General features: G+C 33.6%; 1 non-coding gene across 1 annotated transcript; it reads right to left on the bottom strand.

The window, feature by feature from the left end:
• Positions 1–2,094: 2,094 nt before the first annotated feature.
• On the bottom strand, positions 2,095–2,166 carry TRNAA-CGC (transfer RNA alanine (anticodon CGC)). The gene has a single exon. It is a non-coding gene; the product is annotated as a tRNA-Ala (tRNA).
• Between the last annotated feature and the right edge of the window lie 11,051 nt (positions 2,167–13,217).

Genomic DNA, 13,217 nt, shown 5'->3' on the forward strand with positions numbered 1-13,217 from the left:
CAATAAGGATTTTCCAATTGTTTTACACAGCAAGGATTTTTTAGTAGGTACTGTAATTTTATATATATGATACTAATCTTTTCAAGTACTTATTAAAATATATTTAAATTACTATTTTTAGATAGTTAAATGACATTAGATAATACATTTAACTCCAATTATCCAATACGTGCAAACGCATCTAAATCTTCGTTGCTATAAAGGCAGGCGGTTTTTTTTTTTTCAAGCTTGTAGTTAATGCTGAAGAGGGTATTCTGTCCCTGATGAAAAGCAAGCACTGCGTGGCTGCCTGTGACGAAAATTAAATAGAATGCATCGGCCGGGACTTGAACCCGGGCTGCCCGCGTGGCAGGCGAGCAATCTACCACTAAAACACCGATGCGTGTAAGGCAGGCGGGCGCGGCGGACTCGCTTGTATAAGCATAACGTCGCGAGGCGCGTTTCGCAGCAAGGATTTTTTGATATTGTAACAACTTCTACAGTACTTATTAAAATGAAAAACAGAAAAGACAGTTTTGATCTACATTAAATGGCCAACGTAACTAATATACTTATTTATATGCTGAGAGTACGGGATAAGTGAAACTTGACTCGATACAGCTGATGTGTGAACGGCGTGATGTGTTAACAATTAAATGCGTTTTTCTCTAAAACTATTCGCAATTTCGAAATAGCGTAAAAAGCAAATTTTATCTTCGTTTAACGTAGAAATTTAATAAAGTATTTTAAAGGATAAGGATTAATACCATTATGGAAAAATATCCCTTACAATAAAATATATATTGAAATTATTATTTTTAGACAGAAAAATGATCACTACACGTTATTCTTAAAAGATACGAATATGCCATTGCGGACTTTTTTGTAGATCTTATTAAGAGGAACAATACTCCAGTACATTTTTTTCATGTAATATTTACCATTAAAGCAGCGCATGCGCCAAAGTGTCTCAGCGGGTAGGACTTTATACACATTTATCGTATTTATGTTAATTTACATAAGAATGTACAAATAATAAACTATATATAAACCTTTCCTGAGAAATACTCGACCTAATGTTGAAAACCGCATTCAAATCCGTTGGGTGGTTTAGAAGAAGAAAAGTTAGAAAGTTCAGACAGACACGAAAAGCGACTTTGTTTTATAAGATATAGGATAGGATAGGATAGGAAGTCACAGTTGTATATATTTTAATATAAATAAGTTTTTTTAGCTTTATGCTCTATCCTACATAGAATGGGAATCGAACCCACAACATATCGCGATTACAGTCGCACACTTGGCAAAATATATGTACATTCATTTTTAAAGATGAGTAAAGTCAGGGCAGGGCAGCAGTATATAAACAAATCTTTCAAATCATTTCAACAGTCTAGACGAACGAGTAAATATTTTATAAAAGTTTTGTAATTCCAATACACCTAATAGAATTTATTAGCAATTTTAATCGTAAAATTTATTTACCTATAAAATATATTGGAAAAATATATTTATTAATAAAAAAGTTAGTGTTATTCCCTCTAAGGTTAGAGAATGGTTTCCAAGAACGGGTTTGAGTCCCGCTACAGTCAAATTTTCATATGTTTTCTAAAAATATTTTACCAATATATTCTTTCTTACCAATGATTATTCTAAGCTGTCTTTTTATAAGTAGCAAAAAATTGTAAAAGTTTCCATATATATACAGCGATGCTAACAATATAAACAGCGTAAATATCGACAAAATTTTCTTTTCAATATAGGTACAGATATTGTTTTTAAAATGATATGAACGGGTCGCTACTCGCTAGTAATTAATAAATTGTGTGTTTAACTTCACGAATCTACGTAGCTTAAGTCGTCGTACCAGGGTAAGCGTAGAAAGTGTCAGAGCACTTCATTCTCCACTCTCTACCCGAATTTAGGTTGATTAGTTTGCGGCAACCCAAACACTTTTTTTAAGTAAAAGATTTTCTTTTTGTATTCCTTACATAATAGGATACGCAGGGAAAATCTAGTGTTAAGATATACGTTCCTCACACATAACATTAACAATCACGGTGCAAATAAATATATTAAAAAAAGTTTAAAAAATCTTAAAAACTAGACCAGAAATGGAGGTGCTGGGATTTGAACCCAGGACTTTCAGCATGCGAAGCAGACACTCTACCACTCAGTTACACCCCCTGTTGAAGAATCTGTTAAATATTGAGTACGTAAAATAATGTTAAATAACGATATAATAAGTTAAATTGTAATCAGATTAATTAGAAGAATGTCGTGGCCTTAAGCTATACCTTTCCAACTATATGCGAAAAACAGACACGTAAGTAAGAAATAAATAACTTTGTAATGAAGAAAGAACGATAGAAAGGATAGAAAAGAACGTTCTTTGTCCCTGAAAATGTTCTTGATAGAAAGACAGACGCACTAAGGGTTCTGTTTTTATTATTGAAGTACGGAACCCTAAAAAATATACCAAACAAATTCCGAAATCATACTTTTTTTTTGATTACAAAATCATTCCAATCAAAATAGAACCCATAAGCAATGATACTAAGGTAGAAAAACACTATCTTAATACTAATATTACACCTCATTTATAAAAATCTTAACTAAAATATCTTTCCTTATTTTATATCAAGGCTGAAAACTTTAAGCTTTGCAGCGGTTGCAAGTCTTCATTTTGTTCCCAAGAAATATTATTATAATGATGCGTTTTACAAAGAAAATATAATAATTATTGTTACATTTTATAATTTATACAAATTACAGAAACATCTTCTGTAATGACGTGATGTGTATAAAATACTTTTTTACCTTCGAGGTCGTCGTATATATATTTTAGTGTAAGCGCGACTGCTGTGGAAAGCAAAGAAAAATGAATCGCTAATTCTGAAGGCCCTAGAAGGACATCGGGACGAACTTTTCATTATTATCAATACTTGACAAGAAGTATTAAAAAATCAAAAAGCTCAACGCAATGTTTCGAAATTTTGTCAAAAACTTAATTCTAGGTATCTTAACACTAGGTTTCCCCTCACCTACCACTGCAATATACGGTGTATCCCGCATTTAGCGTGAATCTTATTTATGGTATAGACCGGGTCCTTCTTGGATATATGGATCTTATTTATGGTTTTGAGCTTTACCCTTAATCTCGCATATATAAACTTATTATTATTTTTAGAGACATTGCCTGTTGAATGGCGGAACTCAACGCTGCAGTTTATCTACTTAGACCCAATACCAAGTTAATTTATATATTTTACTTTATAAAAACAATACAATTACCTTTAACAGACCAGCTTACTTAATAAAGGTGGGCAAAACAAAAACGTAAAATAAATAAAGTAAATGAAACGGGAGTATAAAATTAAAAATCGCTGGAAGACGACTCATTAACTTTGGACTCGGAATTAAACTGTTGCGGACTTAATGAATGGTTTTTAAGTTGGGCTGTAAGCTTGGAGGTAGAAAAATGGATGTGGTATTTAATAGATGGACTTTTTCATGGTTCCGTACCTCAAAAGGAAAAAAACTAAACCCTTATAATATCACTTTGTTATCCGTATGTCAAGACCATTTATCTTAAGATTGCGATGCGAAAGCTGAAATGAATATCAAATATTCAAGTCTACGATTTCGATTCCTTAGAACACCAAAACGATCACGCTTCTAGGTCAATTTAATCAAAAGATAAGAGCAAAATACGTATTTGCATATTTATGCATCCTTTCTGCTGCATTTTATATCGAATTTCTTGCTTGCTTAATCAATCAACCTATAGATTACTCTTTATGGACGGACTCGGACAGTTATTAAATTTGGATATAATTAGTTAATTTCTAAACAAACAACGCCCGCAAATTTAAGCTTGTCAATTTTTATAAGTTGCGATTGATCTACAGTCCTGACATTGTTACGGAACCCTCCGTGGGCATGTTCGACTCACATTTGATAAGATTTTTCTATAATATATTTTATGTTTTGAACTTTTATATTGTGTTTTAGATAAGAGCCAGAGGTGGTACGTAACGTGTTTGACTGACCAGATCAAGAACCAATTAGTAAATTGAGTTGAGTTACACAACACGTAATGTGTCCAGAATTCGGAAACAGAAGTGCTTTAACGGGGACAGAGTGTCTTAATAGAATACTAGGTTCTCAGATTTCCCCTGTCTACCCTGCTATAGGCAGGATGCAGTGTACAGCTAAAATGAAAAAAAATATATATATAGATAAATAAACAAACCATCACGTCCATTCCTCCACGATCAAAGTGAAGCTCGTCAAGGGAATTTCTATAGTGGCGTCTACAATGGTCCCTGCGAAAAGAATCTGAACCGACAGTGTAGGTACGAATATCGGTTTGAATAATTCAACGAATTAACATATTTCCCTTTGGTTCCTATATAAACTATGCAAATTTTGTTACGTTGTTAAATATAATTTTATTTGTTTGTTTGTATTTTTTTTGTTTTTCTCGCTACTGGTTGAAGTGTTAATTGTTTTATTAAATTTTTGTATAGCTGTATGTTGTATCCCGTATGCCTGGCTTTTTTCAAGACGTCGCCAGTTTAGTGGCGGAACTTAACGCCAAGTTGTGTGTTACCAGAGTGGGGAAATGATCATATTTATTTTCCCCCTAAGTGAGAATTGAACGTGTAACAACTGCGACACGATAGTCTCTAAGCATTTGAATTTTTTTTAAGCTTTATAACCTAAAAAGACCGCTATTCCAGTCTGACAGGCTATTTACAAATTTAAAGGCACACAGTGAGTGACGTCACAATAGATGGATGACGTCATCAAGGCAGATGATGTCCACTTTGCTAAATTAAAAAAGTTAAAAAACGACTGAGTGCGCTAAATAGTCTCGGAATTTTCGTTTTTAATTTGGTTCTTTTTCTCTTACTTATTAGGGTATTACTCATTTTTTTTGTAAAATGAAGCCGAAGCCTTTAAGCTCGACTTTGGTCACTAGCTTGTGAAGTGACTAATTACTCCAGTCTCCGTTTTCTGACTTTATCATTTGATAAGTTCAGGCTTGAGTAAAATATGTATATAGCATAAAATTCCTGTCGAGGAGAGTCTTGGCAAAAAGACACAGCCATGCGACTGTAAACGCGACACAGGTGATTGGTTCGATTCCCACTGTTTCCTCAATTCCCAATGTTTGTTAATTTCATTTCTCCGATCTGGTAACAAGGCAAACTGTGGCATCGCACATTGATGCGGTGCCACATATGCGGAATACAGCATGAATTGTCATGCTGTATTCCGCATATAGTATATTGATTGGCGGAACTCAACGCCGTGCTTTACGTGGTAAAAGGAAGCAAGGAAATGAAAATAATTTATATAATTTCTACAGTATTGATCATATAACCGATAGTATTTCAAGTATCCGCATCACCAGAATTAGCGTCTCCATAACATAATATTACGTTGGACTAAATCATTTGTTCCAAAGACACTTAACGCCAAAACCATAGTTAGTGGTGAGCGGTCGTTAGCGGGACCTGTGACGTCATTACACATTGATTGATGCTGCGCTCTCGTTGTATGGGGACTATGATGGCCTAATTTAATATTAGCTTTTCTTTTTTGTTTTTAGCTTCGCGCATATAGCATATTTTTCAAGCATTGCAATCATTCTACGGGTAAATTTACTTATTGTATTATTTTTTTTCTATTTAGATTAACGCTGTATCCCGCATATAACAGGGTAGGCAGAGGAAACCTACTGTTAAGATTTAATTTTTTAAGTATTGCTTGTTAAGTGGCGGAACTTAACGCCGCGCTTCGTCTTTTTACCACAGCAAAGAAAAAAATGAATTTTAAGCATAAGGTTCAAATGTATTATATTATTGACCATCTGTCATAAGGTAAGATATACCATTGATTCTATTATAATTTGATACCCATTAATATATATTTTTCTCTGCACACGCCTACGAATAAAGAAAAATGTTCAAATATTAAAAAAATAAATAAATGGTCCTACTTATATAAAAATCATGGTGACACGATTACATAGTAAAAACAACGGGAGTCAGGTCAGACGAGGCACCGACATCTTGACACCGAGGAAAGTGAAAAAATGTAACTATTGACTTTTTCTTGGGGAAATTTAGCGAGGATTCTGTAGTGCTTTTGTTGTTTTCAAAGTTATGATGCGGTTTCTTTCTTATTAAGTAGTAGCGTAGATAGAGACAACTTAGTGTGGAAACACTCCGTTGTCTAAGCTCATTCTAAAAACATTGTACTTTTGGACTAGTGTGTGGACTTCAACTTTTTATAAAAAAACATTTAGCTGTCCATGGATTCACCGTGTGGTGTCCGAAGCATCGCATAGTGAGGAGCACAGAGCTTTACCTTGTGAACTAAATGTAAATTTGAGGGACCTGTGTCTAGTTTTTACGCACCGCCCAATTTGAAAAACAATGTGTGTCACGTCGCGGAATTCAACACCGCTCAATGTCTTGTTACAAGAGGGAGGAAATTTTAAGTATTTATAACAAGTGAGAATCAAACCCACCACCGCCACCGCCACGGTCTCCCCTTGTCTCCTACTAACCTCTTCTAATTTGGGAAATCAATTTACTGATAGTCATAATAAAACTAATCTTAATTATAAGTTAATTGTAAATTTTTTTATCTTGCAATGACCATTCAAATCTAATGTATGTAACATACATACGTTATGTTTGTATGTATAATATATTAATTTAACCACCTCATTATAGCAGGGTGTAACAAGATGGCACGACGCCAGCTAAGTCATGATAATTGATCTACAAGTACTATCGCTGTTAATACAAATGGTCTGTTGACTTAAGGATTTACTGGAAGCGATGGTTGTAGGTTCGATTCCCGCTTAGGGAAAAGGTCATGTTTCTATTATAGGGATTTCTTAGGTTTTATTATACATAGTTCGCGTTTGTTTACTGAGAGAAAGCAATATCTCTAAGTTCTGGCATGATAATAATAACTCAATTTTTGGTAGCGCATTGGATCATAGATTGTGGAAAATTCACACTATATCCCATAAATAAGCAAAAAGAGGGAACCTAGTGGAAAGACACTCTGTTCTCCAGTTTTCGCCATATTTTTGAGACGAGACAATTTACTCCCACGATTGGGAATCGAACACGCAACACATATAGATTCAGACGGTGTCTCTACTATTTATATGTGTGTGTGTGTATAAGAAATGTATTTTAAATACGAGATAAATAAATTCTTTTACAAAGCGTTACAAGTGTAATTAAATGAGATCAGTCAAGTGCGATGTGATTTGTATGGAGATGAGTTTCGTTGAATGATTAATTAAAAAAATTGGAATTGCACTTCTTATTGTATTTTCCTGTTTATCTTTAGTAGATTCTATTATTATATTTTGTGTTTTTTAAGTTCACACTGTATCCCTTATATAGCAGGATAGGCAGAGGGGACCAGTAAACTTAGTGTTAAGACACTTTCTTTCCCCAAACATTGCGTGTTGCGTGGCGGAACTCAAGAGGAAAAGAAAAAAACTTATTCATCCGAGTAGGAAACGAACCCATAACCGTCGTGCTTATAGTCATACGATGTGCCACTACGATGGCCTACGATTTGCTTTAACTTTAAATTCTTTCTGCCATACTGCTAAATGCATGATATTGCTGAAAAACTGTTTTCTGGGTATCTTTACATATTTTCTTCCTATACAAAATCAACAAAAAAACTAAGCAACTTCCATCCAAAAGAAATTTTAAATGCTATAAAATGAAAACTTTCACAATAGTATTCACATTACAAATATAACGACATGCACTCGTCGCTGCGAAAGAGTCCTTTTGGTATATTTTATATGTCGCTTTGTTAACTCGATACCTAGCTATCCTTTACCTTTATATTGAATTTTAAATGTTAAATTTACTAAGTTTTGAATGAATCAAAAACATTACTATCCAAGAGCTTTATAATATTAGTATATTTATCGATATACTTCAATGGGACATTACTTAACTGAGTACTATGAGACGTTGCAGATGTTGCAGATTTTCAATGTAGATTTTTTTATAAGGTTTAAAAAAAAATCCTTGTTCTGGTTAGATAAAAAGCGGCGTTAAGTTTCGCTGTTCATTACACAATGTTTAAAATTTAGATAGTCAAAATTGAGTACGCAATTGTTAGAAAACATCTCTTTACATTAGATAGAGATATTTTTGCCTTTGCTGAATACAAGTTTCTATTGACATTATGGCATTAAAAGGAGGATATAGTGATAAGTCACTACTTTATATATACTCTCCTTAATTAATTAAACCAAGCACGTATTTTAAATTTTAACTAAGACCACGTTTAGGTATATCATAGTGGGTTATATCGTTACAGCTAACGGTTATGGCGCCTCTAAGCCATTCTATAAGATTCTATTATACGTACATACATATACATAATAGTTATGTTACAAATTAATTTATATTTATTATATAAGGAAATTTTATACCGAATAGCAGAATATATTGCGTGTTGAGTAGCGTAACTCAACGCTGCGATTTGTTTTCTTACCGGAGCTAAGAAATTAAAACAGTACACTCTCCCAGTTCCACGTTGTGTTAGTAGTGAAATATTTTATAAAAAGACGTTTTAATCTAAAAATTAAGTTGGATTTAAAATGAAAAGCATAAAAAAATAAAGGAAAACTAGATTGCAGTAATTAGTTTCATATAAATTATAGAACATAGCATAGAACATCGTGGAGCAACGGCACAATGACTGTAAAGGCAACGGTTAAAGGTTCAATTCCCACTCATATTTTATTTGTTTTCATTTGCTCGTTCTAATTACGGCAAGCACGGCGTTGAGATCCACCACTCAATAGGTAGGTCTTGAAAATTTAGAAGAAAGTGAGAACGGCATGTTTCCTTTTACTTCCCCTGTAATGAAGATACAGCGTGAAATTATAAAAAAACATAGTAAAATTATCTAAAACGATGTTACTAGGTCAATCACCCGCCGTATAGGCTCGTTACATATAACGGTTATGCTTATAACATGCTATATAACCGCAGCTAGTTAATTATAATTAAATACTAAGTGAATTTCATTATAAGTAAAGTTAAAGTTGTAATTATATTCAAAAGTTGAGGTTAGTCATGCCGCAAGGGCAAAAGCATGGAATTGAAAACGCGACAGGTTATGGGTTCAATTCGAAGTCGAAGAAATGGAATATTTAGATCACTGGGCTAATGTTATACTGAATAGGAAATCTTAGGACTCACATTTAGATATAGCAATGCATAAGTAACTGGACATAATGTCCAGTTACTTATGTTATAATATGATACAAAAAGATGTTACAAATTTCTTTTACGGCTTATTTTCAACCTATATACCCCATACAGCGGGCTCAGCAAGGGGAATTCCCCACGCACCGTCCGATTCTTAAAGACATTAAGAAAATAGCTTATACGTTGAGTGGGAATAGAACCCACAGTCGTCGCCTTTTCCATGAAACGCTATGCCGGTGCGCTACGAAGACTTCTATTATCTATATATATAAAAGGACTTGTCCTCACTGACTGAGGTAAGACGCACGCACAGCCGTAACCGCTATGCATAGAAAAGTTAAATTTGGACAAAAGTTTACTTTCGTAATCTGGATATCCACTAAGAAGGGATTTTAACAAATTTTAACCCTAAAGGGGTGAAATAGGGGTACAAAGTTAGTATGGAACAAAAATTAAATCGGCATCGATTTTTGAACACGTGTTTCATCGTTTTCTAGAATTCTCCCCCTAAGGGTGCAAATAAGGGGTTGAAAGTTTGTATTGGTTTTTTTTTAAATCGTCACCAATTTTCATAAAATTTGAAATTCAGGCTTTTAAACGTATATAATTAAACACATGTTTCATGGTTTTCTACAATTCACCCCCTAAGGGTGCAAATAAAGGGTTGAAAGTTTGTATGGAAAAATCTTTAAATCGCCACCGATTTTTATAAAATTTGAAATTTAGACTTAAAAATATTTCATTGAACACATGTTTCATGGGTTATTAGAATTCACCCTTAAATAGGCAAGCGAAGCTGCGCGCGTCCGCTAGTTATAATATAAAGTGTAAGATGTATTATATGAAAGTTGAGCTTGCAAAGTTCAATGCTTATAAATTATAGTACCGTATGATGATAATGTAGTCTAAGATCTAATATCTGTATTTGGCGGGATGCCATGAGCTTCACTTGTTAAGCTTTAGGCGCAGTTGTGTAAAGACTCTATAAGTGTTACATAGCTATAGAGCGCGGAGTTGAGTTCCGCCAACACGCAATGCAATATCTATAAAGGTAATTCGAGCGCAAAATAAATAATAGTCTTTTTTGTGAAAAAGACAAGGTAAGGTATCAACGCCACCCACGACCCTGTATCACCAGAGAAGGTGGTTGCTGACCTTTGAGGTGGAGGTAGAAGCGTTTTTTTGAAGGTACCCAGGTCGTATCGACCTGGAAATACTGCCGCAGGTACGCGCTACTAGAGTTATAGTATTCTAGAGTTTCTATGCCTATTGCCTACTTTAATAATAATATAATGTCTCGAGAGTTAGGAGAAAGATGGGTGGGTGGGAAATGAAGGAGTTCCTAGGTTCCACATAAGACATATTTTGAGCGGTAATAGAAGTTGTAACTGTTACACTCCCTTCAAGACCCTACAAAAGTGTCAGCAAATAAATCTGAAACAAAAGGATAAATTTCAATATCGTACTGAGTATATATTTTTCAGTTTTCACTTTAAACTCGAGTCACATGTTTTCTATTCTATACTAGGGTTGATATTGCTTTCTTAGTACTACATATGCTTTTTTTAAGTAAATATTATAATAATATAGTTTGCACGCATTCTCTTAGAATTTTGAGAAAAATTCTTTTAGTCCAACCATATCGGTTCACCGAGGGTTCCGTACCAATTTCAGGATTGTAGGTCAACGGGAAGGGCAACTTATAAAAGATGACAAACTAAAGTTTACAGGCGTTTGCACTCATTCTGATAAGAAACGAACTACAATAGACCTAAATATATGATAAGACCTAAATATATTTCAGCTTGATATCTCCACATGGTCTTGGCAGACGGACAGATGTATAACAAAGTAATCCTATAAGGGCACCATTTTTTGACTTTGAGGTACGATACTCTAAAACTGAATGAAAATTGATATAAACATAGTAAAAGTTATTCATTAGATGCTAGTGCTGTTTTAATTGGATTCTCTTGTTAGATCCTTTAAGAGCGTACAAAAGAAAATGTATTATGGATAAAAGCTTCACGTTCATTCCGCGTATCAAAGTAGGCAGATTGTACAAACATAGTGAGACATTCCATTCCCTAATTTGTCAGTACTTTGTCTATACATCTGTATTAAAAACCAACAATATAATAACATAGTATAAATTATTCGAAAAACATAATATACATATGTCTGTAAGTATTTTCAAATATTTAATTTTTATTATGATATACTGAAATCAGAACTCAAAATGGTGTAAGCTGATAATCAACTTTTCTGAAAATATTTTACTTTTTGTTTATACGTGAAGATTGTGTATTAATATCCACATTATTTATGTACATAATATTGATAGATATGCTAATATTATAAAGCTAAAATTTGTTTATTCGTTTAACGCGGTAATTTGAGGACACACTAGTTGAATTGTTGTTTTTTTCTTTCCTGAATAGTCCGTTTTTAGAGGAATGCGCAATTGTGCGACTGTAGACGCAACAGTTGTGGGTTCGAGTCCCACTCGAGGGAATGGCATATTTAATATTTTCATTAACTCCTTCTGATTATAAATACAGATAACGCTATTTAGTTGTATCAAAAAAACTCATAGACAACTTCCGCCTTATTATATAATTAGTATAGATTATTTTAAAACATAAAAAAATAAGTTGCTCCTCTTTCACTTAAACAATTAATAATTAAACACAATATTATTATTGTTTGAACAACAATTAATTGTTAACTACTTGTTTCAGTTGTTTTAATTCATGTATTTCTATGGAACATACATTTCACTGCATTGTCTAGCTTAACATATTAATAATTAATTAAAATTATTTTATTTATTGCTATTTTATTTGAATAGTGATATGGAAATATTATATGGCATATATAGTGGCACAGCGGCACAACAACTGACTCTTAACGTTACTTTTGTGGCTTCGATTCCCATCCGGGGGAATAAATCATTTTCTTTTCTCCGCTTTAGTAATAACACTACGAGTGACCACTGTGGCCGAGTTCTGCCACTAAAACCGCAATGCCTCAAATGGGAAATGAAATCCCGCACATAGCAGAGAAAACCAGGGAACCTACTTTCCACTTTCCGCCGAATTCTGGAGGCATTGTGTGTTGAGTGGCGTAGCTCAACGCCGTGCTTTGATCATAAAACTATGTCACTAAATATTCCACCTATAATAAGGTATTAAAATGAAAAAGTGACAACCTTATATCAGTACGTGTTCAATACAACGACGTAGAAGCAAACGTCTGAAAGGAGCAAAATAAAACACTTATATTTTATTTACAAGTAGATATGGAAACCTATGTTATATGGGATATCGATTATTTTGTTTTATGAGGCACAAGCGTGCCTCATAAAATAATCTTGTATTTTTTTCTTTTTAAACAATGGCCATAATTAGTATTAAGTAAATAATTGTTCATAATTTAACAAGAAAATAATTAAAATAATGAATACAGGTAGGTAGACCTAACCTACCTATTTTGTGAAAAATAATAAAATTAAATTGCAGGGGTCAAAGGGTCTCTGACGAGAGCTTCACTCCACGAGCTCACTTTTCATAATAGCTGGAACATTCTGCAGTGCGTATTACAGGGGAAACCGTAGAGACGAATTCATGTAAAAGTTTATATTTTCTAATTATTAAAAAAATAGTAGAGGGCAGGAGCGATTTTATACTCTATTTACTTTTAACCATTACAATACAGTTATAATACAGTTTTTCACCTTCACGCTTTATCTCGCATACAGCAATATTGATGTATTCCGTTTTAATGCAATGCTTGTTAAGTAGTTTAAAGTTTACTTAACGCCGTACTTTAACTTACCAGAGCGGGAAACAAAAAGAAAAGTTGTCCGCATTGGTACAACGACTGTCTGTCAACCTTTGTGGATTCGATTTCCACTTTGGCTATTAATTATTTTTAGTTCCTAGCTCCGGTAAC

Source organism: Heliconius melpomene, chromosome 1 (assembly GCF_056956725.1).
Source record: "Heliconius melpomene rosina isolate 202511_hmr_F chromosome 1, ASM5695672v1, whole genome shotgun sequence".
Taxonomy (NCBI): domain Eukaryota; kingdom Metazoa; phylum Arthropoda; class Insecta; order Lepidoptera; family Nymphalidae; genus Heliconius; species Heliconius melpomene.